Genomic DNA, 25,608 nt, shown 5'->3' with positions numbered 1-25,608 from the left:
GACCGACCTAGGATGACCATGGGTGAATACCGACAAATGTATGGAGTCAGTCAGACTCGTGATAGATATGGTGTTAGGGATTACGAGCATGAGGGTAATCAACCCCGTAGGAGTCTTCGAGACTATCGACAAGAATTTGGGATGACCACACCTTCATGTATGGATTTGTCATTTGATGATAACCGTAGTTACATTAGTATTGATCGACCACGTCGAAGTCTTCGTGACTATCGACAAACATATATGGACGGTTCACTGAGTGATGACAATTCCCGACTCAATGATTCCACTCCCAGAGTCGAATTTATTTATTTACATGAAGGTAGTGATGAAAGGAGAATGGAAACCATTAACCCGGTTTGAGCTATTTGTGCGAGCTTAAACCATTTGACCGAGTATTGTCCCATGAGCCAGGTTCCGCAAGAGTCTTTATCTAGTTATACTCATGTGCCTCATTACGAGGTGACATCTGAAGATAGTCTCCAAGCATTTTTGGAGTATCAGACAAGGTTCAATCGAGATGTAGCAGAGATCACGGAATGGATTCTCAAAATTGTTGATAGACTTGAGTCGGAGCCTATCGTCGACGAGGAAGTGGTTTGCGCACCCCAAACTCAAGAAGAGACTATGAATGATGGTGACGGTAATACACCTAACTCTAGTCTTAAGTTAAATGTAAAAAAAGCTCCTGATAGACCATTTGAGTATGAACTGACCGATGACCCTTATTGCTCACTCTCCCGACCTTCGTCATCTCACCATGATAGGACAACAGTAGACCTTGATGTTCAGGATGAGGGCTTTCTGAGCAAGTTTGGGGATGAAACTATTATGAACTTTTCAATTTTTGACACTTGTGAGGAGGCAGTCTTAGATGTCATATTAGGAAGGAAAGGTGTTATGCCTAACTTTGAGGCTCCCGATGCCTTTAAGGGCGTCGATGACATAGTAGTTGGAGACATAATGGATAGTTTATTGAACCATTTACCTAAGGAAATTACGGACCTTGACTTGGTCCCCGAGCCTATTGCCTTACCCTTAGAGTTTAGTTCAACCTTCCACATGATCCCAGACTCGGTTGTTGACCCCTTTTGGGACACTTCAGACGTTTTCACTAGTATGTCTACGGACTTAGTGGATGTTCTATCCACTAAGCTCGCGGATGACTTTTTGCCTTCGACTGACCTCTTAACCCTTCACATATATGTCGATCCTTTTGACGACTTCTTAGTCGTCGCTCCTAGCATTTATGCTTACTTAGTGGACCGTGCATCCACTAAGTTTGGGGATGGCTTATTTTCTTCGATCGTCTCATTTGCACTTAATGAATTTTACATAATTATGAGACGATTACCATTTGTATATAGTTTTCTTTGGGTTGACCCCCAAATCTTTCGTCTTTTACTTTATGATCGTTAGGCCGACTAAGGTGGCCTTTGATGTTTGTGGGTATCATCTCTGGAAACCCTCCACGAGACATAACTCGTGCTATTTTGTGAAAGCAAGAGAATCAAAGGCTAATTGCATAGCTCAATGCAATCGTGTATACCCGCGTTAGTGGTAGAGTTCTATATGGTCATGCTTTTTATGTGCTTCATTCTAATTATATTTTTGCATATATTAGGAGCATTTCTTATACGTTTTACTTTTACGGCGTGGTTTGTTTCAAGTTTGGGGATGGCGTGAGCTTGGCATTAACTTGGAACCTCGTTATACATGAGCCTCCATAGTATCATCTTTTATCTCCTTCGGTTATGGTAATATCTCTTCAATCTTCTCTTAAAACTGATGTACCTCTTTATCATTTGGTAAGTGTGTATGCTTAGAACATTGAGAACAATGTTAGTTTTAAGTTTGGGGATGCGGGATTTGACCATAACCAATGCATGACCATGGGTTTCAAAACCAAAAGGGTTCAAATTAGCCAAAATTTGAAATTTTTTGAACATTTTGAGTAGATTTGCATGTGATTGTAGTGATAGTTTTAAGGATGTTGATGCATATGTATCGAGTTGATGGGTTTTGTGATTGCTAATGATCTTTGCATGAAAGTCGAGTCTTTGAGTGTTTGTGTTATACTCTGGGAGTAACATCTTAGTGAAGAAGAAACATCTCTAAGAGACCTAGAGTAGTCATTAGTGGAGACTTAACCCATGTGAGAGCTCAAAGCCTAAATTGTCCTTCGAGTGTACTCTTCCGCGCTAACTCCGAGTAGAATGAAGAGCTACTCAACCTCGTAACTATCCAAATAGCTCATTTGATCTCGTGTACTCAACTTTCTTAGCCACTAGGAGTGACATTAGGATAACGAATTAACCTTTCCCTTGTAGTCCATGAAACCCAATAAGAGTCTCAATTAGAGGGAGGCGGATACTCCATCACCATCCATCATCTTATATCTCGAGAATGAAGACATGAGAAGAATGAATGAAGAATGTCAAAAGCAAGTATGAAATGATAAGTTGATTGCAAGAATAGTGTTGTGTGTGTTGTATTTTGTTTTGGTTGGTTGTATTTGTGTTATGAAAAAAAAGAGAAAAAATGAATGAAAAAAAAGAAAAGAAAAGAAAAAAGAAAAGCAAGAATGAAATAAAAGTAGTTTATGAGTATGTTTCAGCATGTGTTAGCTCCTTTGTGTGAGTAATGTGTTTGTACATATGTGTTAGCGAATAAGTATTCGAAGCAAGAAACAAATGTGGAAGTGCTTAAGAGGTGCAATACTATATTCGTGCAATCAACTTTTTTTTTCCCTTTCATACTTGCTTTTGACATTCTTCGTTCTTTTCTTCTCATGTCTTCATTCTCGGGATATAAGATGATGATGGTAATGGAGTATCCGCCTCCCTCTAGTTGGCATTCTCATCGGGTTTCATAGACTACAAGGACAAGGTTAATTCGCTATCTTAATGTTACCCCTAGTGGCTAAGGAAGTTGAGCACACGAGATCAAATGAGCTCTTTTAATAGGTACGAGGTTGAGTAGCTCTTCATTCTACTCGGAGTTAGCGCGGAAGAGTACACTCGAAGGGCAATTTAGGCTTTGAGCTCTCACATGGGTTAAGTCTCCACTAATGACTACTCTAGGTCTCTTAGAGATGTTTCTTCTTCACTAAGATGTTACTCCCATAGTATAACACAAACACTCAAAGACTCAACTTTCATGCAAAGACCATTAGCAATCACAAAACCCATCAACTCGATACATATGCATCAACATTCTTAAAACTATCACTATAATCATATGCAAATCTACTCAAAATGTTCAAAATTTTTCAAATTTTGGCTAATTTGAACCCTTTTGTCTTTGAAACCCATGGTCATGCATTGGTTATGGTCATATCCCGCATCCTCAAACTTAAAACTAACATTGTCCTCAATGTTCTAAGCATACACTCACCAAAAGATAAAGAGGCACATCAATTTAAAGAGAAGAGTTGAGAGATATTACCATAACTGAAGGAGATAAAAGACGATACTACTAAGACTCATGTATAACGAGGTTCCAAGTTGATGCCAAGCTCGCGCCATCCCCAAACTTGGAACAAACCACGTCTTAGAAGTAAAACATATAAGAACTGCTCCTAAAATATCCAAAACATAATGAGAATGAAGCACATAAAAGACATGACCATATAAAATGACCACTCATGCGGGATCACTCGATTGCATTAAGCTATGAAATTAGCCTTTGATTCTCTTGTTTTCACACAAGAGCACGAGTTATGTCTCGCGGAGGGTTTCCAGAGATGTTACCCACAAACATCAAGGCCCATCTCAATTGGCCTAACGATCATATAGCAACAGACGGAAGATTTGGGGGTCAACCCAAAGAAAGCTATATACAAAAGCTAAAAGTCTCACAAGAATATTAAACGAAAGAACTGCAAGTGAGACTAAAAGCGAAAAGAAGCCATCCCCAAACTTAGTGGATGCACGGTCCACTAAGTGCGCATATATGCTAGGGGCGACGACTAAACAGTCGTCAAAAGGATCAACATACAAATGAAGGGTCAGGAAGTTAGTCGAAGGTAAAAAGTCATCCTCAAGCTTAGTGGTAGAACATCCACTAAGTCCCTAGACATGCTAGGGAAGACGTCCGAAGTGTCCCAGAAGGGGTCAACAACCGAGTCTGAGATCATGTGGAAGGTCGAACTAAACTCTAAGGGTAAGGCAATATGTTCGGGGACCAAGTCAAGGTCCGTGGTTTCCTTAGGGAAATAATCCAACAAGCTATCCGCTATCTCTCTAACTACTATGTCATCGACGTCCTTAAAGGGATCGGGAGCCTCAAAGTTAGGCATAACACCTTCCATTCTACATAACCCATCCAAATAATCACAAGTGGTAAAAGTTGGAAAGTTCAACATCGTGTGATCCCCAAACTTGCTCGTAGAGCTATCATCCTGAACATTAAAATCTAATGTAGTCGGATCATGGTGAGATGACAATGGTCGAGGGATTGAGCAATAAGGTTCATCGGTCAGTTCAGACTCTAAGGGTCTATCAAGAGCTTCTTCGACATTTAACTTAAGACTAGAGTTAGGTGTATTACCCTCACCATCATTCATAGTCTCCTCTTGAGTTTGGGGTGCGCAAACCCCTTCCTCGTCGACGATAGGCTCTGACTCAAGTCTATCAACAATTTTGAGAAGCCGTTCCGTGGTCTCCGTTATATCTCGATTAAATCTAGTTTGGTACTCTAAAATTGCTTGGAGAGTGTCTTCAGACATCTCCTCGTAATAAGGCACATGAGTATAACTAGACGAAGACTCTCGCGGAACACGGATCATGGGACAATACTCGGTCAAATGGTCTAAGCTCGCACAAATAGCACAAACCGGGTTAATGGTCTCCAAGGTCCTTTCTTTACTACCTTCATGTATATACATAGACTCGACTCTTTGAGTGGAATCATCGAGTCGGGAATTGTCATCACTAAGTGAACCGTTCATATATGCTTGTCGATAGTCACGAAGACTTCGACGTGGTCGATCAATACTAATGGAACTACGGTTATCAAATGACAAATCCATACATGAAGGTGTGGTCATCTCAAATTCTTGTCGATAGTCTCGAAGACTCTTACGGGATTGATTACCCTCATGCTCATAATTCCTAAAACCATGTTCATGACGAGTCTGACCGACTCCATACATCCGTCGATATTCACCCATGGTCATCCTAGGTCGGTCAGGCTCAACTCGCCTATTCCTATCACTAGTCGGATCATTCCTATATAAGTTTGAGTAGTCTTGATGACTTGTAGATGGTCGACTAGTGTTGAAAAGGGTTCGCATAAGGTCATTCTCATCAAATGACCAACTTGCCATGATCTCACAATGTTCAAAGATGCTAACACACAATCACAAAATGGAGACTAACACTTATATACTAGACAATTACACACAAGTAAAAAGGATGAGATAGAATGCGATACTATCGAGTGCTCCTCTCGTTTCGTTCGCCTTTCTTCTTAAGCTTCTCGCTTCCTTCCATTTCCTTCGCCTTTATGTCACTTTTGGCTCTTTTCTTGAAATGATACCTAAAAGAAAAAGAGATTAAGAAAGTACAAAATAAAATAAAGACGTCTAAGAAGCAAATAACACTAAACTAATGAACAAAACAACTAACGCTATCCAAACTACTAAACCTATCCCCGGCAGCAGCGCCAAAAACTTGATGCACCCGAAAAGGTTACACACCCAAGCGGAGGTATCAAGTAGTAATCCGGCAAAGCCGGGATCGATCCAAGGATAGGAAGGTAGTTTGGATATTGAAGGGTCTTGTCCCTCGGTCTAGATATTTCAAGCTAACTTAGACTAAAAAGGAAAGGAAACAAAGATAAATGAGGGTTTGATCGAATAAGGTGATAAGAGAATAAAACAAACAAGTAAAATAACTAAACTAAACAATAAAAGTAAACGGGCGAGAGAGATTCGAGAGAAGAGTCGGAGGAACAAGAGTCGGAAGACGGTAAGACTCAATTCGGGCAACAAATAAGCGAGAGAGGTGTCGAAGTCCGGGAAGCCATAATGATAAACCTACGACTATGTGTAGTCCGATTTGATGTGTCGAGGTACAATCGATATTCGACTCCTAAAGTAGATGTCTCTAAGTACTATGTATATCCGGAGATCATACTTAGTCAAACAAACGTCTAAATCGGTTAATCCCGAGATATCGAAAGTGTCGTCTAGTCGCCTAACTATGTGAAGTGCATGACAAGACACATGAAATTATGACTTAGACTACGATCGATATCGAATACTTCGTTTCGTCTATTAACTATGCGAAGTGCTTGACAAGACACATGAAAATACGATCGAAACGATAATCGAAATAAATGAACATCAATTTGTTATCAAAACATCAAATCATATTAAACATAATCACGAATTCATCACATTTCATCTCATATAATCGACACACTAAGGTTAGCTAAACATGGTGATTGAATAAGAAATGGAAAGAAAATGATGAGAGAATCCCCCTTTTTCGATGTGGTTCGAGGCTAAGATCGTCGAATAATATGAGTCTCTAAGGTGCAGCCGATCTCCCCTTAGCGAATTCTGGGTTCCCCATAGCGACCACCATCATCTTCTCCATTTATCACAAACCTCCATTAAAGCTAAACCCTAGCTTTCTCTCTCTTGCAATCTTCAACCAAAATCAAATCAAACCACATGGGAAGCTAGATCAAGACATGGGGAGCAAAAGCCCTAAGGTTTCGGATAAAAAAGGTTGCCGGAACACTCATATAAATCCGGCCAAAGAAGCATGAAATTCCGGCCAAGAACCAAGAAGATCCGGCCAAAGGGTGCTGTCCGGCCTTCCCTAGCTTGTCCCGAGCCCCGTGCGCGCGTCCCATGCACGTCCGAGCTGCAGCCGCATCCCGTGAAGGCGTCCCGAGCTCGGAGAAGCTTGCAGCCCGAGCTAGAAAGCTTACGTGAAGCTGCTGTCCGGAGCAGATCTGCTGCTGTCCCGAGCAGCTCCAGCTGCAGCCGCGTCTCTGGTCGCTTCCCGAGCAGCTCCCGAGCTGCTGCTAGTGCTGCAGCCCGAGCTGCTGCTCGGCCGGCCAAAGCTAGGCCGGCCTAGTGTGCTGGCCGGCCTATGCTTTGGCCGGATCCTCCTTCTGCTCTCTTGTCTTTCTCTTCAAACCCTCAAGCTCTTGAACCAAAAACCCTAAAGTTTCTAGCCTCTTTCTCTCTCCTTTCTTGCCTCCTTTCCAAGGTTCAAGATGATGAATGAGGAAGAAGATGAATAGTGTATTTGACTCAAACCCTAGACTTAGTCAACCTTGACTTTGACTCAAACTTGGGTCCATTGGGTGCCTCCAAAATCTCTTCCTTCTTTCATCTTCTTTGGGCTTGGGTTTTATTCCTTCATATCTAGGCTCTTGGGTTTTAGACTTAGGCTTTAATCTACACTTGGAAATCAAGGGGGGTGCCTTCATAGAATCTTTGTTTTAAGACCGAACCTCGACTTCTTTCTTTCACAACTTCCCCGTCCGAACTCGAAATGGACTTCCGTTTTCACCGTTGGACTCGTCTTTGACTCCTCTTCTCATTTGATTTGTTTGAAGTCTTTTTCTCTTGTTTTGGGTACATGAAATGATAGTGATAATTCGCTCCCTTTATTCAGAATTAAGTTCTTTATTCCAAATATGGTACCTAACATGAAAAATAAATAAAATATTATTGATAACACTCGAAAAGGAATAATTATTCTAAGTTAGGCTCTCCAAATGTGACATTTTCATGTCACATCAATCATTCGTTCCAAAATGTTGTCCTCACCCCTTTTTATGTGTTGAGTCCATGTTAGTGATCACACTCACACATACGAGCGAACCGTTCTTGAGTGATTTCATATTTGGAGTGTATGTCCGTGAGGCTGAAGTCGAGGCGAAATGTACTAACCTCGGAATCAAGGTTTTGTGGCTTCGGAACATAGATGTTGCTCATTATGGTATGACACTTGCATTTTAGGGTAAGATCATTAGTGAAGAGGCCTTTAGCTTTCACATGAACTTATTTACTTGATTCATTATGTGTTTGCATGCTTAAACCCTTTACCATATGAACCATGCTTATCTATAGTTTGGATTTTGGACCCGTGTGTATTTGAAACCACGATTTTTTGGGTTTCATCTATGGAAACCCTCACGAGACAACATTGTCCTCTTGGGGTAACCTAGAGGTTTAAGGCTTGTTGCATACGCTAAATTCACCGGGATGCCTCCAAAAGTGAGTTAGGCTTTTATTTTGTTTTATTTGCTCGAGGACTAGCAAAGTTTAAGTTTAGAGATCTTTATGTGACACGAAAATGTCACATTTGGAGAGCCTAACTTAGACTAATTAGTCCTTTTCGAGTGTTATCAATAATATTTTATGTGTTTTTCTTGTTAGGTATCATTTTGGGAGTTAAACATGTAATTTGGAATAAAGAGAGTGAATTATCACTATCATTTCATGTGCCGAAAATGAGAGAAAATTACTTCAAGCAAATCAAATGACAAGTATAGTCAATGACGAGTCCGACGGTGAAAACGGAATTCAATCGGAGTTCGGACGTGGAAGATATGAAAGGAAGAAGCCAAGGTCTTCATTTGAAGGCACTCTCCTTTGTTTCTAATTTGAAATCAAAGTCAAGCCAAAAGCCCACAAAGGAAAAGAAGACGAAAGAAAGGAGTAGAGATTTTATGGGCACCCTCTCTTTATGGATCCAAGTCAAGTCTGAGTGAAAGTCAAAGTCAAAGTCTTGACCTAGGGTTTTAGTAGTAAAGGGTTACTATTCATCATCTTCTACACTACAACATTTTTGGGAGGGAGAGAAAAGAGGCAAGAGGGTTCTTGAGTTTTAGAGTTTTGGAAGGGGTTGAGAGTTAGAAAGAGAGCTTGAGGAGAGGCAAAGAGAGAAGAAGGTGAAGGGGGCCAGCCAAGCTTGGCCGGCCAGCACTAAGGCCGGCCAAAGCTTGGCCGAAACAGCAGCTCGGGACATCATACAACAGCAGCCCTAGCTGCATCCTAGGAGATAGAGCACGGGAGCAACTCGCGGCACGGGAAGAACAGCAGCAGACCGGCAGCAAGCTTGTGCAGCTCGGACCTTCACGGGATGGTAGCACTGGACGCCAGCAGCAGCAGCTTCCACGAACGGCAAGCTCCGGCGGGGACAACACCCTATGCACAGAGCTTGGAGCAAGCTCGGGACGCGGCTGCAAGCTCCCTTTGGCCCGGATCTAAGTTTTTTTGGTCGGATTCCATGATTTGGCCGGATTTCACCATTCTTTGGCTGGAATTTTCATGGTGTTCCGGCCACTTTCTTGGCCAGAAACCTTTGGGCTTTTATTCTCCTCATCCTTGGCTAGCTTCCCATGTGGTTTGATTTGATTTTGGTTGAAGATTGCTAGAAAGAGAAATCTAAGGTTTAGCTTTAATGGAGTTTGAGTAAAAATGAAGAAGATGATGATGGTCGCTATGGGGAACCCAGAATTTGCTAAGAGGATCGGCTGCACCTTAAGGACTCATATTTTCCGACGATCTTGGCCTCGAACCACATCGAAAAAGGGGGATTCTCTCATCATCTTCTTTCCATTTCTTATTTAATCACCATGTTTAGCTAACTTTTGTGAGTCGATTATATGAGATGAAATGTGATGTATTCGTGATTATGTTTAATATGATTTGATGTTTTGATTATCAATTGATATTCATTTATTTCAATTCTCGTTTTGATCGTATTTTCATGTGTCTTGTCAAGCACTTCGCATAGTTAATAGACGAATCGAAGTATTCGATATCGATTGTAGTCTAAGTCATAATTTCATGTGTCTTGTCATGCACTACACATAGTTAGGCGACTAGACAACACTTTCATTGACTCGGGATTAACCGATTATGACGTTTGTTTGACAAAGTATGATCTCCGGATATACGTAGTGCTTATAGACATCACCTTAGGAGTCGAATATCGATTATACTTTGGAACATTAGATCGAACCATACATAGTTGTAGATTTATCATCATGGAATCCTGGACATCGACACATTACTCTTGTATTCGGATACTCTTGAAGCATGATTTGAATGTGATGAATGACTTATTATTTGTTTACATGTGAGTTTAATTGACTTCGTCTAGTTTTATAAACTAGAAGCCTTGATCTTAATCGTCTATTGACACAAAGTTTGATAATGCGTACTTAGTTTGATAATCGATACTTACTAACCTTTGATCGATTATACTTAGTTTGACGTATTATACTTATTAGTGTCATACTTGTTCATTTTCAATTCATTAGATAGTATGTGTGAGTTTGATAGTCGATGCTTAGTGACGTTTGATCGATTATGCTTAGTTAGACACGTGATGCTTTGGATTGTCAATGTGGGTGAAGTTAATTACATTTTCATGCGAATAGATACTTAGTATTTGTCATTATCGATCTTGTGGATTGAAGTATCCGTCTCAATCAACTTTTGCTCGAATCGATTCTTACCCGTCTCGACTCTTGTTCCTCCGACTCTTCTCTCGAATCTCTCTTGCCCGTTTACTTTGTTTATTTGATTAATTTTACTTGTTTTTTTCTTTTGTTACTCATTCAATCAAAACCCCCATTTATCCTTTGTTCCTTTCCTTTTTGTCAAAGTTAGCATTTGATATCTAGACCTACGGATAAGACCCTTCGTTATCCGAACCACCTTCCTATCCTTTGATCGACTCCGGCTTTACCAGGTTACTACTTGATACGTCCTTTTGGGTGTGTAACCTTTTTGGGAGCATCATGAGACTGAAGTTAAGGGTTATCGGTTGTGGAATTCGAATGGAAAATCGAAGAAGTTTCTCATAAGTAGAGATGTTACTTTTGATGAGTTAGTCATGGTAACTCATAAGGTAACGCCTATAGATGCTTGGGAGGTTGTTGGTAAACAGGTGGAGCAGGAAGATCGCGGAGATCAGGTGGAACTTGAGATAGACACTCCGGAAGAGGTTCGGCCTCAGGTAGATGAGCAAGCTGAGGAAGCTGAACAAGAGCTGGTGCAGTACAGTGTTGCGAGGAACAGGGTAAGGAGAGACATCCGGGCACCGGAAAGGTATGGGATGGCAGATATGGTTGCATTTGCACTTCGTGTGGGAGAAAGCATAGATGGAGGTGAGCCATGCACCTACGAAGAAGCTATGAGGAGCGATGATTCACGGTAGTGGTCTCTCGTCATAAATGAAGAGATTGAGTCTCTTCGGAAGAACTAGGTCTGGGAATTAGCCGAGCTGCCTAAGGGTCAGAAGATTGTTGGTAGCAAATGGGTTTTCAAGAAGAAGGAAGGAATCGCAGGGGTGGAAGATGCACGTTACAAAGCACGGTTAGTAGCTAAGGGGTTTACACAGCGAGGAGGGATAGACTTCAATGAGGTATTTTCTCCTGTTGTTAAACATAGCTCTATTAGAGTGATACTTGCTATTGTTGCTTTGTATGATATGAAATTGGAGCAGCTTGATGTTAAGACTGCGTTCTTACATGGAGAGCTGGAGAAACAAATCTATATGCGTCAACCAGAGGGGTTTGAGATTCTCGGGAAAGAAGACCAGGTCTATTTGCTGAAGAAGTCTTTGTATGGATCGAAACAGTCTCCTAGGCAGTGGTATAAGCGTTTTGACACGTTTATAGTTAAAAACGGCTATGATCGAAGACGATATGATAGCTGTGTGTACCGCAGGAAACTATCAGATGGTTCTTATGTGTATCTACTCCTATATGTGGATGACATGCTGATAGCTTACAAGGATATGTCGGAAATCCACATGTTAAAGGATCAGTTAAAGGGTGAGTTCGAGATGAAAGACTTGGGTGCCTCAAGGAAGATATTGGGTATGGAGATACGGAGACACAGATCTGCTGGGAAACTGTTCTTGTCTCAGAAAACGTACATCGAGAAGGTGTTGGAACGTTTTTGTATGGCTGAGGCAAAACCTGTCAGTACTCCATTGGCAGCACACTTCAAGCTTTCGGGTAAACTGTCACCAACAACTGATGACGAGACGGAGTACATGTCTTAGGTGCCTTATGAAAATGCAGTAGGTAGCATTATGTATGCTATGGTGTGCACAAGGCCTGATACATGGGCAAACCTGGGAGAAGTCATTGGCAGGCTATGAAATGGATACTGCAGTATTTGGGAGGAACTGCGGAGCTTGGTTTGGTTTACGACAGAAGAGCTGACACTTCTGGATCGTTAGTTGGATTTGTAGATTCAGATTTTTCAGGGGATGTTGATAGGACGAGGTCGCTGACGGGCTATACGTTCACACTCTGCGGGAGTGCCATTAGTTGGAGAGCAGTGCTGCAGTCGGTGGTAGCGCTGTCTACAACGGAAGCTGAGTACATAGCAGCAACAGAGGCGAGAAGGAGGTAATATGGCTGAGTGGTTTAGTTCAGGATTTGGGCCTAAAGCAGGAGGTGACAGAGGTTAACTGCGACAACCAGAGTGCTATTCATTTGACGAAAAATCAAATGTATCATGAGAAAACTAAACACATTGACGTCAGGTATCACTTTATCAAGGACGTGATTGAACTAGGGAAGATCACGATGAAGAAGGTTTCTACGGCAGAGAATCCAACGAATATGCTGACCAAGGCAGTTACAACTTTTAAGTTTAAGCATTGCTTAGACTTGATTGGGTTTTCCAGATGTTAGCCCTAGCAGGGATGGAGCGACGATGGCTCAGAAGCACTGAGCTATGATGGTGGCATATCCAGGTCAAGAGGATCATATTCAAGTCAAGGTGGAGAATTGTTAGAAGTGACTCCAATATGGAGTGGTATCGAACCCGGTTTACGACCCGCCAACGGTCTCGGCGTCGAATTTTGGACCCGTTAGCAGAGCTGGTTACTTAGACAGAGCTGGTATGCGAAGCAGTACTGTGAGGCAGAGCTGGACTCCGAGACAGAGCTAGAATGCGGAAGCTAGGCTTATGGCAGTGATTAGTGTTATCTGTGTATAATGTCGGTTGTAGAGAGAGTCGGTTGTAAAGAGTCAGTGAGGCGGTGGGATTAGGGTTTAGTGGCTATATAAACTAAACCCTAAGGAGATATCAGTAAGACACAATCTCACGAATCTCTTGTGTAAACTTGTTTGCTTATCATAGTGGAAATCATCGTGCCCTTGTCGCCGTAGAGTAGGTCTCACCAACCGAACCACGTAAATCTCTGAATTCTGTTCTCGATTGTTCTTTACTATTCCTATTGCTTGTCTTGGATTACTCGTATTGCTCACATTAACCCCGATTGGGCATAACACCTCATTTTTGCGTTTTAGTATGTAGACCCATACTTTCCTAGAAAAATCATCTATCAAGGTTAACATTTATCTACCCCCACTATGTGAGCTAACCCGAGAGGGACCCCAAAGATCTGAATGGATGTAATCCAGAGTTCCTTTGGTATTGTGAACCGCTGTACTAAACTTTACCCGACATTGCTTCCCGAAGACGCAATGTTCATAGAATTCCAATTTTCCAACCTTCTGCCCACAGAGTAAATCCTGCTTGCTCAGTATAGCCATCCCGCTTGCTGATGTCAAAAATTGGCTCCCTGTTAAATCAGCATGAAAAAGGGAGTTGATGCATGACAACCTCCGTTATGATAGAATATTCTGTTTAGAGAGGTGAGATTCCTCTGTTCAGCTCTGCTTCTCTGCTGTGCTCCGCTTGTCTGTTTCTTGCTTCTTGCTCCAGCTCCTGATTCCTTGCTCCCGTTCGTCTATTCCCAAGGGGGAAAAACCTGCAAAGGGTTCGAAAACCGCTGCGACGCTCAAGACAGTCAGGTTGCTCTTTGCAGTAAAAGAATAAATATTGATTGATCCTTTTGGGGGGCGAGTTATGAGAACTCTGAGTTTTGGGTGATCTTTTTGGGAGAAGAGATCGTGTCCTGAGAAGGACGATGTGGGGGGCCTTTTATAGGCGATGTTAGGCCGACTGTGATCAGTGATGGTGGTGAGGCGGTTGCCGTCAATCCAATATAGAAGTTACCTCTTTTGCGTATTTAGGGTTTCTTTTCGAGTCTATCCCGGATCTCTGATAAGTGAAAGATCCTAAGTTCTAGGATACTTCGTTATTATCTTGCCGGAGCGATAGACTCTAAAGGAGAAGTTTCCTCCTTTAGATACGTGGAGTCCAACCGGGCTTAAACACTTCTAGATGTGTAACCGACTGAGATCTTTCTGGAAAGTCCGGGATTAAGTCATTAGGTTGCGCAGCACTGATATTTTCCCAGTTCATGGCGTAAGATATGGGCCGAACCTGTGGAGACCCCATGTCAAGGGCGTTTTGTGCAGAGCTGGTTTCTTCTGGCCGACCTCCCTGTTGTGGGAATGTGCGGCGGACCATCAGGGGTTTTAGCTGTCCTGCTGCCTTAAGCTGAGCTGTTCCAAGAGACTTCTGGTCTAATCTTTGACTCTTCATACGTTAGTCAATGTCTGGACATTTTATGCATCATCGTGAGTCCCGTCACTCCTTAGTTGAAAGTAGAGAGGCTAAGGAGTAGAAGTAACTCGTGTGTTTTACTTTGAAGGCCAGAAGTCGAAAGTTTTACCTGTCCTAGAGCTGTATCGCGAAGCTCTTTGGGCCTTACCTAGACCGTGGCAATTTGGCGGAGTCTCGTCTTACTGCCAGTACCTCAGAGCTGATTGAGGTTCATGACTTGGAGATTTCCTTTGATTGGGTATTAGCTCTGCTAAAGTTGATCCGTCTATGTTCTGACACGTGGCTTATTATTCCAGGGCACGTTTCGTCTTCCGCGCAAGTAATTAATTCCTTTCCATGCGTGATTTTGTGACGTCACAGATTTGATTCTCTGATTGCCTGTTTTCGGCGTTGATCCCTCTGAATTTCTATTCAGGGTAGCGTTTTTGGCATGCGTGGACACGTGGTATCTTGCTAGTGGGAAAGCAGGTACGTCCCTAGGGTTCTATTAATTCCTAGCGCCATCTTTGGGCTAATCTGGACCGTCCATTGTCTCTAGCTATTGATTGAAGAGATGTTTAGGGTTTTTCGAGCTGTGACTGCTACCGCGTGTCTCTTTCCCATTGGCTCGGTGTGCCTTAGCCTTAACCCTCAAGCTGAGTTTTTTAAGCCTCCGGATTTGTTCATATTTCCTTCTTTTACTTTCTTCGTCTAGTCAGTTCTTCATTTCTTGAGTTGCGCTCTTTTTCCCTCTCTGTTTTTGCAAAAGAATGGCGACTCCTTCTTCCGCCGCTGATTTCTCCGGTCAAAATCGTTTCACAAGTCGGATGACTCAAGAGGAGATCGACGCTCTTCGAGATGCTCATGCGATTCCAGCCACTGTTGAACTTCTTCTTCCGTCGCCCGAAAAGAAGATTTACCTTACTGATGACCGTCGCGTTTGTGTATACGAGGTTTTCTTCAATCTGGGGTTGGTGGTTCCTTTCCCTCTCTTTCTTGTTGACTTGCTGAACCATTATGGGCTACAACTGTTTCAACTGAGTCCTAACGCCATGATGGCCATCATGGCCTTTTACTTCCTCTGCCTTCATCATGGCGAGAAAGCGAGTCTTTATGGTTTCGACAAGATTTTTTCTGTTAAGTCCAGTGATCGGTGTTGGCATTACTTTTCTTCTCGTGTAGGTCCATTTTTTTCTGCTTCGAATATCCCTAAGGTTTACAATGATCGATTCCTTTTTGTTCGTCCCTCTCTTGCAACTGAGTACTATGGTTTTCGTGTATCCGGTTCTGTCCATGTTCGTCCAAAAATCATCCCTGATGAGGGAGATGTTAGTTGTTTTAAAGCTTTAATCGCTTTGGATAGGGGAAAGAGGGTTTCATCCCTGAAAGCGTCGCTGATCTACAGGCCCTTTATCAGCAAAAGACGCTTCCTTCTCTTCTTGGTGAGTTTTGGTCGGATATGCTTCTTCTTTTCTTTTCGGTATTTCCTTATGTGTCTGATCTTCTTGCTCTCCTTTTTGTTTTCCAGCTTTCGTGGGCAAATGGAATAGGACTGATGACATGCCGTCCTCTTCTGGTGTGAAGAAATCTCGTACCAAATCTTCGGGTAAAAGAAGTATGACTGGTGTCATTATTCGGGAACCTAGGTTAAAAAATGAAGGCTATTGCCGACGGGAAAACATTGTCGGTAACATAGGGAATACCGTTGGCAGTACTCTTTGCCGACGGGAAAACACTGCCGGTAACATCTAAACTAGCATTTAAGGACTTAAGTGATAAGTAAAGCTTATTTATTTTTGTTTTTGAGGGTTTAAAGCATGAAGAAACTATATCTATGTCCTAAGGATAATATTAACAACATTGAACTCCTACAAAAACAAAAGTACTACATTTAACGTGGAATTTAAAGGATAAAGAATATGCCATTATTCAAACTCTAACAAAAGAAGTGAGGTTCTTCATATATGTTATTGATAAATAACATGAATATCGTGATGAATCATGAAGTTATTAGATTGAAGAATCATGAAGTTATTATATATGTCAAAAAATAACACGAATATCGTGATGAAGAATAGAACCGACAACTACATTCAAATTTGCGGTATATTCATGGTTCTTTAGATTTTAACCAAATGGAGATTGAAGTTTTACCTGTAGGAGAAGAATCTCTAAATAGAGTGTTGAGACTAGAAGAAGAAGAGACACAAAGAAATTGTCTTCAAAATGAGCAACCGTACCTGCATAAAGAGGGTATTAATACGGTATCCAAGTTTATGTTTTGGAAAACTATAACAAAATGAGATGGAAACTCACAAATTTTATCACCCTAACTTCAATGGAGAAAGATAACCTAAAAACTATGTACAATATTGATAGGAAAATGGCAAATCAAATAGGAACGATACAATTAAGTGAGATTTCATTGAATTGAAATGGATGATTGATTGTTTAAGCCCATAAACGAGGTTTTTTTCGATTCAATCCAAGTCAATACTTGTATTAGTACTACTCCAAATATACTAGCAAGCAAGCAAGCTAAATTGACTTGGAATTCATGAATCATATGACCGGATTTAACCAATAGAAAACTCACTAAGAAACAACATTTATGGTAAACAATTACAACAACATTTAACGAGTCCTACAAAAATAGGTCAAAAATCAAGCCAAAAAGTTTCACCTTAACCTCATAAATTGCTCTATTTTCAAAGAGAAAGTAAGAGTTTTGAGATATACCTGTTAAAACTAGCAATAGCTACCTCACAAACAAGTTAATTCTGATCATTCCTATCATTGACAATATTCGATCCCAGCCGAACCCTACCTATCTTAGTGATCACAGTTCAATGACAAATAGGAGTTCTGCATGAATGAATATATGGACCACAAATCCTAGATGCTTACATTTTCTTATAGAGATAGATGAGGACTAGGGTGACTTGTCTTTGGATGGTGTAAGGTTGAAAAAGGTAAAATTGTATAAGTAAAGAGATGTTAACAGTTGAGGAGGATAAGAATAAATGCAAGAGAAAACCCTAATTAATCTATGGAAATCTGTAGAAACCATTAATCTTACCTAGGAACATAACAAAACCCTAATTAATCTATGGAAATCTGTAGAAGCCATTAATCTTACCTATGAACATAACAAAACCCTAATTAATCTATGGAAATCTGTAGAAGCCATTAATCTAACCTAGGAACATCATACCTTGAGTTTTAAGTTGTTGGGGAGGAACACAATCAATTCGATCAGAGGAGAAAAGAGAGGAGAAATTTGAGCAGGAACACCATTAATCCTTCAAGACAGAGAGTACAGAGAGATGCGTGAGGAAAGAAGAATCCATTAATCTAACCTAGAAGACAAAATAGAAACGAGAGAGCGTGAGGAAACATCATACCTTGAGTTTTCGATCAGAGGAGAGAAAGAGGGAAGGAGATGGGTGAGTAGAGAGGAAGTTCTGAGTTATCGGGTTCTAGGGCACAGGAGGGTCAGGGCCGACGCTCATCGAGAAATCCGTCGGCCAAATGGTTTCGCGGAAAATATTTGCGTGAAACCATTTCCACCGCCGACGGTGTGGAAATTATTTTCCGTCGGCAAATGAATTCCCAAAATACTTTCCCACCAAAGTGAAAAGTCGCGCCAATTATTTACCGGCGGTACAACATAAAACCGTCACCCAAGTCCTACCACCGACGGTTTTGCTGGTCGTCGGCAAAGCCGTTGGTAAACCAATAAAAAGGGAGGCCACCGTGGTGTTATGTGCCGACGGGTTTCCCATAAAACCGTCAGCATTAGTGCACCTATGACGACGGTTTGTTAGAATACCGTCGGCAGTATGCTTAGCCCCGACGGTTCTGAGTAAAACCGTCGGCAAACCCCGTCGGCAACAGACCGTGTTTTTGTAGTGCTAGTTGGTCCGGCTTCACCTCTGGTTGCTACCAGCTCTTCCCCTCCGGTTCCTCTTCTGATCAGTCGTGGTGCTGTTGCTTCCAAGACTAGGGCGAGTTTTCATTCCTTGGCCGGCAAAGGGAAGTCCTTGTCCAGCTTAGATTTATCGGTGAAGGTGTCTTCTCTACCGAAAGATGTCCCCCATCGTGTGTCCTCCCTGATCGATAGTCTTTATTTGTATTTTCAGAATGAGGTACTTCCAGCACTATTTTTCTATCTTCTTTTCAACCTTATGTTCTCTTTCCCAATCTTGCGTATCTTCTTTGCCTTTTTCAGAGTTATCAAGTTAATCACAACGTCGCCTCTCAGTTATCCTCGATCGAGCGCCTAGAATCTCAGCTTGCGAAGGCCGAGAAGGATGCCTTGTCTTACAAAGCTGAAGCCCAGATATTGGCCAACGACGTGAAGATTGTCTCCGCTGAACGAGATTCGTGGAAGCTGGAAGCGGAGCAATCTAGGACCAGTGCTAAATTTCGGTCTTCTCAATCTGATGCTCGTGTTGCTAGTCTGGAAGGGAGGCTTCAAGCCCTTCAGGAGGAGGCTACTCTGATTCAGCAGAGGGACAAAGATAAAGCCGCTCTTCAAGCTTCTTACAAGAACATCTTTGAGATGATCGACGTGAGCCGTTAGAGGGCGATAGCGGCTTTCAAAAAGGGGGATGAGTTCTAGGCAATCTTGAGGCGGCAACGTAAATCCGCGTTTCAGGTTGCTTGGGGTGCAGCTCGTCGTTTCTATGTTCCTAAGAAAACTACTCTCCTGCGTCATTGATAGGGTGTCAACCGACCAAACTAGTATTCTTTCTTCCAACACACTAAACTAGAGTATAAGGTTAGAATGGGTATCGATCCCACATAGAGGTATGGTTGTTATCTAATTTTGACTACTTAAATAAATGGGGGGATTGTTGCGAAAATTAAAAATAATAACAATACGAAGGATTTTTAAATACTATGGTGGAGTAAACTGATTAGAGAATTCATCTTCCGTCATCGAACATGTTGTTAACCAAACTTAATATCTATCTTAATACTAATAACCCTAAAGCATCCTATCTCAGGTCTACTCCGTCAAAACCCCTAATTTCTTCAAAGGCGCAGGCCGCCACTCTTTGAATTCTTTCCGTTAAATAACTCGATGCAAGATGCTCAAGTTTAACCTAACGGAAGTAGTGGTATCTATGGGTTGAGGTTATTCTAAGCAATCTGATATAAAATCTATTCGGATTTAACCTAGGTCATGTTTTACACATAATTGCTTGGCAACATCTCGTCGCTTGCAATTATATTAAGCTACGTGTAACAAAGGTTTCCTCCTATTGCGGTTCGAAACCCTATTTTAGCTAAAGATGTGATTTTAGGTCATCTAACTCATGATATTAAACGAACAAAAATCCAATCCTAAAATATATAAACTGTAAAACATGAATAGTATTACTCGATTAATAATTAAGAGAGGATAATTTAATTAATAACATATTCATGACATAGAATACATCTCTAATCAATGAAATTAGGGAAATTTTATAGGGCCTCCCCAATTTTGTTAAAAGGCCTCCCCATGAACCCTTTTACTTGGTAAATTATCATTGAGGGCGGGCCTTTTAACAAAAATGAGGGAATCTCCCGTGAAATTATTAGCTACTCATATTTGTTCTTGGAATTGAAAATAAAATAGAAGAAGAGTTCAAAGAAATCAAACGGGGATCGAAAACTATTGATACCGACACCGTTCAAAGTTGCGTTTCTTCTTTTCTATTCTCTCTCTCTTGATGATTCTAAGATGCTACCTCCTCTTTCCTTCTGTCTTTCTTAATCCTTCTAAGCTGCTGCCTCCTCTTTCCTTCTTTCAAGTAATACCACCGACTTCCCCCAAAACAAAAGAAAAGAGTTGGTCTTTTCTCTTTTTCTCAAAACCCAGGGCACCCACTTTATTTAGTTTTGAATTTGGTTCATTAGTGGAATGTGGACCACACTTCCAAACCCACACCAGCTTTGACCTGCTTGTCTTATAGAATTCAGTTGCTTGGTGTATAAGTAGCCGTGAGCTGCTTGAACCGCAAGCCGCCGATTTCTCATTTTATTTTTTTGTGGTGCTCAGAACTTTTTCATACGATGTCAGAATGACGTGATTCTTTCGCCGTTGGATTCTTAATTCAATTCCCTGTAATCTCGCGCGAGAAATTCTTCAAATAACTTCTTAACTGGGACGTTAATCAATTCTTCCTTTAATGCGCGTGATTCCACTTCTATTTCAAGATGTAGCCTGAAACGATACACAAATACCAAAAAGTAATGATAATAACGGATAATTCGCACAAAAACTAGAAAATGTGTAAAAGAAAATGATAGACAAAACATGTAAATTATGCACCTATCAAATTCCCCCACACTTGCCTTTTGCTAGTCCTCGAGCAAACTACAAACCTAAACTAAGATAAACTCTGTTTCGTAGAGGATACGATCACATTTAGCGTATGTGACAAGCCTTTAAACCCCTAGGTGTCCCTAGTGGACGAGTTATAGTCTCGTGAGGGTTTACCAGAGATGTACCCACAAACCTATACTCCAACTTATAAATATTTTAAAACACATGCATCCCAATAACTAAGTAAACATAAAATTTCTGCACCATAACAATAATAACTTAGATGTAGTAAAGATCACAATTCTCATGCTTAACCGTAGAGTTAGGAGGAAACCACCGAATGAAATATTTCAGCACCGAGAGCGATCTGATAAGTAATGTACCTCACCATTGATAGGATTCATGGAGTTTTCACTCATGTGTGCAAGCAAGAGAAAAATGAATCCTGCACACGTGTAACAAGTGCGAAGGAAAAAGGAAACCTTCCAAAACTAAAGATTGTTAAAAATAACTGGATGAAAATGAACTCCTTTTTCTAGTCTAATGATCTCTAAGAAAGGAAATCAACCATTATGCAAGGATGGGAATGCGTATTTACCTTCTCACCCGATCCACAATCAACACCATTCTCTCAGAATCCCATAGAAACGTCTTCAATCCTCGGTATCCAACTGATGATGATGAACTCATAAACTTCATAGATCTTTACAATTTAAAAAAAAACATGAAATTACTATCACTTTGATTTCGGAATTATGACCTTCACTGTTTCATCTTTTACTCATATTTTTCTCTTCTCGTAACTTTTATCACTTAACACGTTTTCTTTCTTTCAGCCCTTCAACTTGTCACTAAAATCTGCCATAAAATGTCTTAAGTTTTCAGTAGAGATGAGACCATTTGTATCCTTATCAAACACCTTAAACTTCGCTTGAAATAAGCTGCTCAGACTCAATATCTTTCTTTCCGCTCTATAATAAAACACATTACCAGACTCTTAATCTTGCAATTTTATAACATAAAAATAGAAACTTCCTTCCACTCGGAGATTTACTCATTTATTAGTTGTTTCACCCTTTGTATTGCCTCGATATCATGAACTTTACTAGTTCACATCTTTCGTTATGTTTCACTTTTGTACATAAGTTGTCAACATATAATGAAATTCTGCTCTTTGTACTGTTCCTTTATAAACCTTTCAACTTTCTTCAAATTTATGATTTTTCGCTTGTTGTTGACGATATGTTTCTATGGATCTGATTCGGTCGACAGACTGATGCCAACTGCAAACAAGACTACAAGATAAAGTTAGCAATTCTGATGACATCCTTATGGTTGCATGAAATAGCACTCAAGAGATCAAAAATAGTGCTGAAATGGGTGTGAGGTTGGGTAGCTCATAATTCTACCCGGAATTTGCGCAGATGAACACTCTGGGTGGACAATTTATAGTAGGTAGGATTAAGTGAATCATCGACACTCAAATACTGAATACTCCACCGGTGATCGCTGTCCCGTTTTGTCAGCATATTGCCTCTCAACTGCTAAGCAACCCGAATAAAGTCCCTATACATCTAAGTTCAATTATTTTGGCTAGAAGTCCCTATGTTCCCGTAGCTACCGGTACACTAAGTGACTCTAAAATATCTAAAAATTGGAGGTTTTCATGCAAATATGTACAAGAAGTTCAAAAAGTGTCCTAAAAAGGCCAAATACCTAAAATTCTAGATGCTTAACCACTCCACTCCCCCACACTTAAACTTTACATTGTCCTCAATGTAAATTGATTCGGTAAAGTAAAGGTGGGAAATCCTATAATATGTATGAAAAGATATGGAAAAGAAAATAAAAAGATAAAAAATACTAAACCAATGGGTTGCCTCCCATGCAGCGCTTAGTTTAACGTCCTTAGCCCGACTCAGCATCCTCGTTCTACTCCTCCAAAGGGAGTGCATCTACTACATTGATCTTGTCCACTCCAGTGTCAAACGGTTCATAATAGGGCTTCAATCGATGCCCGTTAACTTTCAACTCCTGCCCTGTTGACATGCTACGAATCTCGACTGCACCATGAGAGAAAACATTGAGCAGAAGAAATGGTCCTATCCAGCGGGATTTCAATTTACCAGGAAATAAATAAAGGCGAGAATTAAATTAAAGGACTTTCTGACCAACAGTAAACTGTTTCCTAGATATCCTACTATCATGAAAAGCCTTTGTTTTTTCCTTATAAATGCGTGAACTCTCATATGCATCATTACGAATTTCGTCTAATTCCCTTAGTTGCAGTTTCCTTTGTTTGCCAGCCCCATCTATCTCCATATTACATTGCTGAATAGCCCAAAAAGCCTTATGCTCAATTTCAACAGGAAGATGACAAGGTTTACCGTACACAAGCCTATATGGTGACATCCCAATAGGAGTCTTATATGCAGTTCTATATGCCCATAATGCATCATCGAGACGTAAGCTCCAATCTTTTCTTGATGGATTCACTGTTTTCTCTAGGATGGATTTCACCTCTCTATTAGATACTTCGGCTTGCCCGTTTGTCTGTGGGTGATAAGTTGTAGCAATCTTGTGAGAAACATTATACTTTTTCAACAAGCTTTGCAAAAACTTGTTTCGAAAGTGTGATCCCCCATCGCTGATTATAGCTCTCGGAGTTCCAAACCTTGCAAAAATATGATCTTTAACAAAATCTGTAACCACTTTAGAATCATTAGTCGGGGTGGCTTTAGCTTCCACCCATTTTGAGACATAATCAACAACAAGTAAGATATAAAGTTTACCAAAAGAATTAACAAAAGGACCCATAAAATCAATGGCCCAAACATCAAAAAATTCAACGAAAAGAATAAATTTTTGTGGCATTTGATTTCTAGCACCTAGATTGCCTGTTCTTTGGCACCTATCACAAGTTGTACAAAACACATATGCATCTTTAAATAATGTGGGCCAATAGAAACCACTTTCAAGTACCTTATGAGCGGTTCTCTTTGATCCAAAGTGTCCTCCACAAGCATATGAATGACAAAAAGATAAGATAGAATTGTATTCAGATTCGGGAACGCACCTACGAATAATCTGGTCTGAACAGTGTTTCCAAAGATATGGATCATCCCATATTTATTGTTTCGTAATCTTTTTAAGTTTGTCCCTCTCAGCACGAGACAATTATTTTGGAATCTGTTTGGACACTAAATAATTCACAATATCAGCGTACCATGGTTCTGAAACTGCAATTAAGAAGAGTTGCTCATCTGGAAAGCTTTCACGCAGCGGGATAGCTTCCTCATCTATAGTAAGACGACTCAAGTGATCTGCAACTGTATTCTCAATGCCTTTCTTGTCTTTTATATCAAGATCAAACTCTTGTAGGAGTAGTATCCATCGAATGAGCCTTGGTTTTGCCTCTTTCTTTGTAAGTAAGTACCTAAGTGCTGCATGATCAGAAAATACAACAACTTTTGTACCAATTAAATATGAACGAAATTTTTCCAAAGCAAAAACGATTGCTAACAACTCCTTTTCAGTGGTGGTGTAGTTCTGTTGGGCCTCGTTCAACATTCTGGAAGCATAATAAATAGCATGGGGTTTATTTCCAGTACGTTGGCCTAATACTGCACCGACTGCATAATCACTAACGTCACACATGAGTTCAAATGGTTTACTCCAATCAGGTGGTCTAATGATAGGGGTTGTTATCAAAAGTTCTTTCAAACGATTGAATGCCACCAAACACTTATCATCGAAGTTAAAGACCACATCTTTTTGTAATAATTGACACAATGGTGAAGAAATCTTAGAAAAATCTTTGATAAACCTACGATAAAATCCTGCATGACTAAGAAAAGAACGAATCTCCCTCACCGTTGTGGGAGGGGTAAGAGCACGGATAAGATCAATCTTAGCTTTATCAACTTCCAAGCCTTTAGAAGATATAATATGGCCCAAAACAATGCCATGAGTTACCATAAAATGGCACTTCTCCCAATTCAACAAAAGATTAGTTTCAACACATCGCTTAAGAATTAATGTAAGGTTATCCAAGCATAAATCAAATGAATCACCAAACACACTAAAATCATCCATAAAAACTTCGATAATGTTTTCCACGTAATCTGAAAAGATACTTACCATACACCTTTGAATGGTAGCGGGGGCATTACACAAACCAAACGGCATTCTTCTGTAAGCAAATATGCCGAAAGGACAAGTGAAAGTGGTTTTCTCTTGATCCTCCGGTGCTATAGCAATTTGATTGTAACCTGAATAACCATCAAGAAAGCAATAATAAGAATGTCATGCCAATCTTTCTAACATTTGATCCATAAAGGGTAATAAGTGATCTTTTCTAGTGGTAGCATTAAGCTTGCGATAATCAATACAAACCCTCCAACCGGTTTGCACCCGAGTTGGGACAAGTTCGTTGTCCTCATTCTGCACCACTGTAACACCTGATTTCTTCGGCACCACTTGTATCGGACTGACCCACTTGCTATCGAAAATAGGGTAAATAACCCCCACATCTAATAGCTTAAGTATCTCTTTCTTCACTACTTCCATCATTGGAGGATTTAAGCGACGTTGTGCTTCCCTTGTCGGCCTTGCCCCCTCTTCAAGAAATATTTTATGCATGCAAGTGGAAGGGCTTATTCCCTTGATATCAGCAATTGTCCATCCTATAGCCGTTTTATACTCCTTCAACACCCGAATGAGTCTTTGTTCTTGCAATTCAGTCAGTTCTGTAGAAACTATTACGGGCAACTCCTCATTATCACACAAATACATGTATTTCAGGTGAGATGGAAGAGGCTCAAGTTCTAGT

At 40.7% G+C, this 25,608-nt stretch overlaps 1 protein-coding gene and 2 long non-coding RNA genes across 3 annotated transcripts in view; 1 reads left to right on the top strand and 2 right to left on the bottom strand.

Moving 5' to 3' along the window:
- LOC147538044 (uncharacterized) overlaps positions 1 to 6,935 on the bottom strand; it is a 66,061-nt gene extending 59,126 nt beyond the window's left edge. The window contains exon 1 of the long non-coding RNA XR_015225209.1: positions 5,905 to 6,935. This is a non-coding gene — a long non-coding RNA (uncharacterized LOC147538044). The remainder of the gene's footprint in view (positions 1 to 5,904) is intronic.
- LOC147538040 (uncharacterized) overlaps positions 1 to 25,608 on the top strand; it is a 103,628-nt gene that overhangs the window by 8,164 nt on the left and 69,856 nt on the right. Inside the window, exon 2 of the mRNA XM_086640423.1 lies at positions 1,913 to 2,128. The gene's annotated coding sequence lies outside the window, so the exon portion shown is untranslated. The remainder of the gene's footprint in view (positions 1 to 1,912; positions 2,129 to 25,608) is intronic.
- LOC147538043 (uncharacterized) lies at positions 16,612 to 17,933 on the bottom strand. Its single transcript, XR_015225137.1, has 3 exons — positions 17,863 to 17,933; positions 17,673 to 17,760; positions 16,612 to 16,698 (listed from the first exon to the last, which is right to left on the bottom strand). It is a non-coding gene; the product is annotated as an uncharacterized LOC147538043 (long non-coding RNA).

This window comes from Eschscholzia californica, unplaced genomic scaffold (genome assembly GCF_041429995.1).
Source record: "Eschscholzia californica isolate CP2 unplaced genomic scaffold, dmEscCali1.0.p SCAF_5, whole genome shotgun sequence".
NCBI classification, from domain to species: Eukaryota; Viridiplantae; Streptophyta; class Magnoliopsida; order Ranunculales; family Papaveraceae; genus Eschscholzia; species Eschscholzia californica.
The sequence above is the reverse complement of the archived record's forward strand: the minus strand, read 5'-3'. Positions and strand labels throughout refer to the sequence as shown.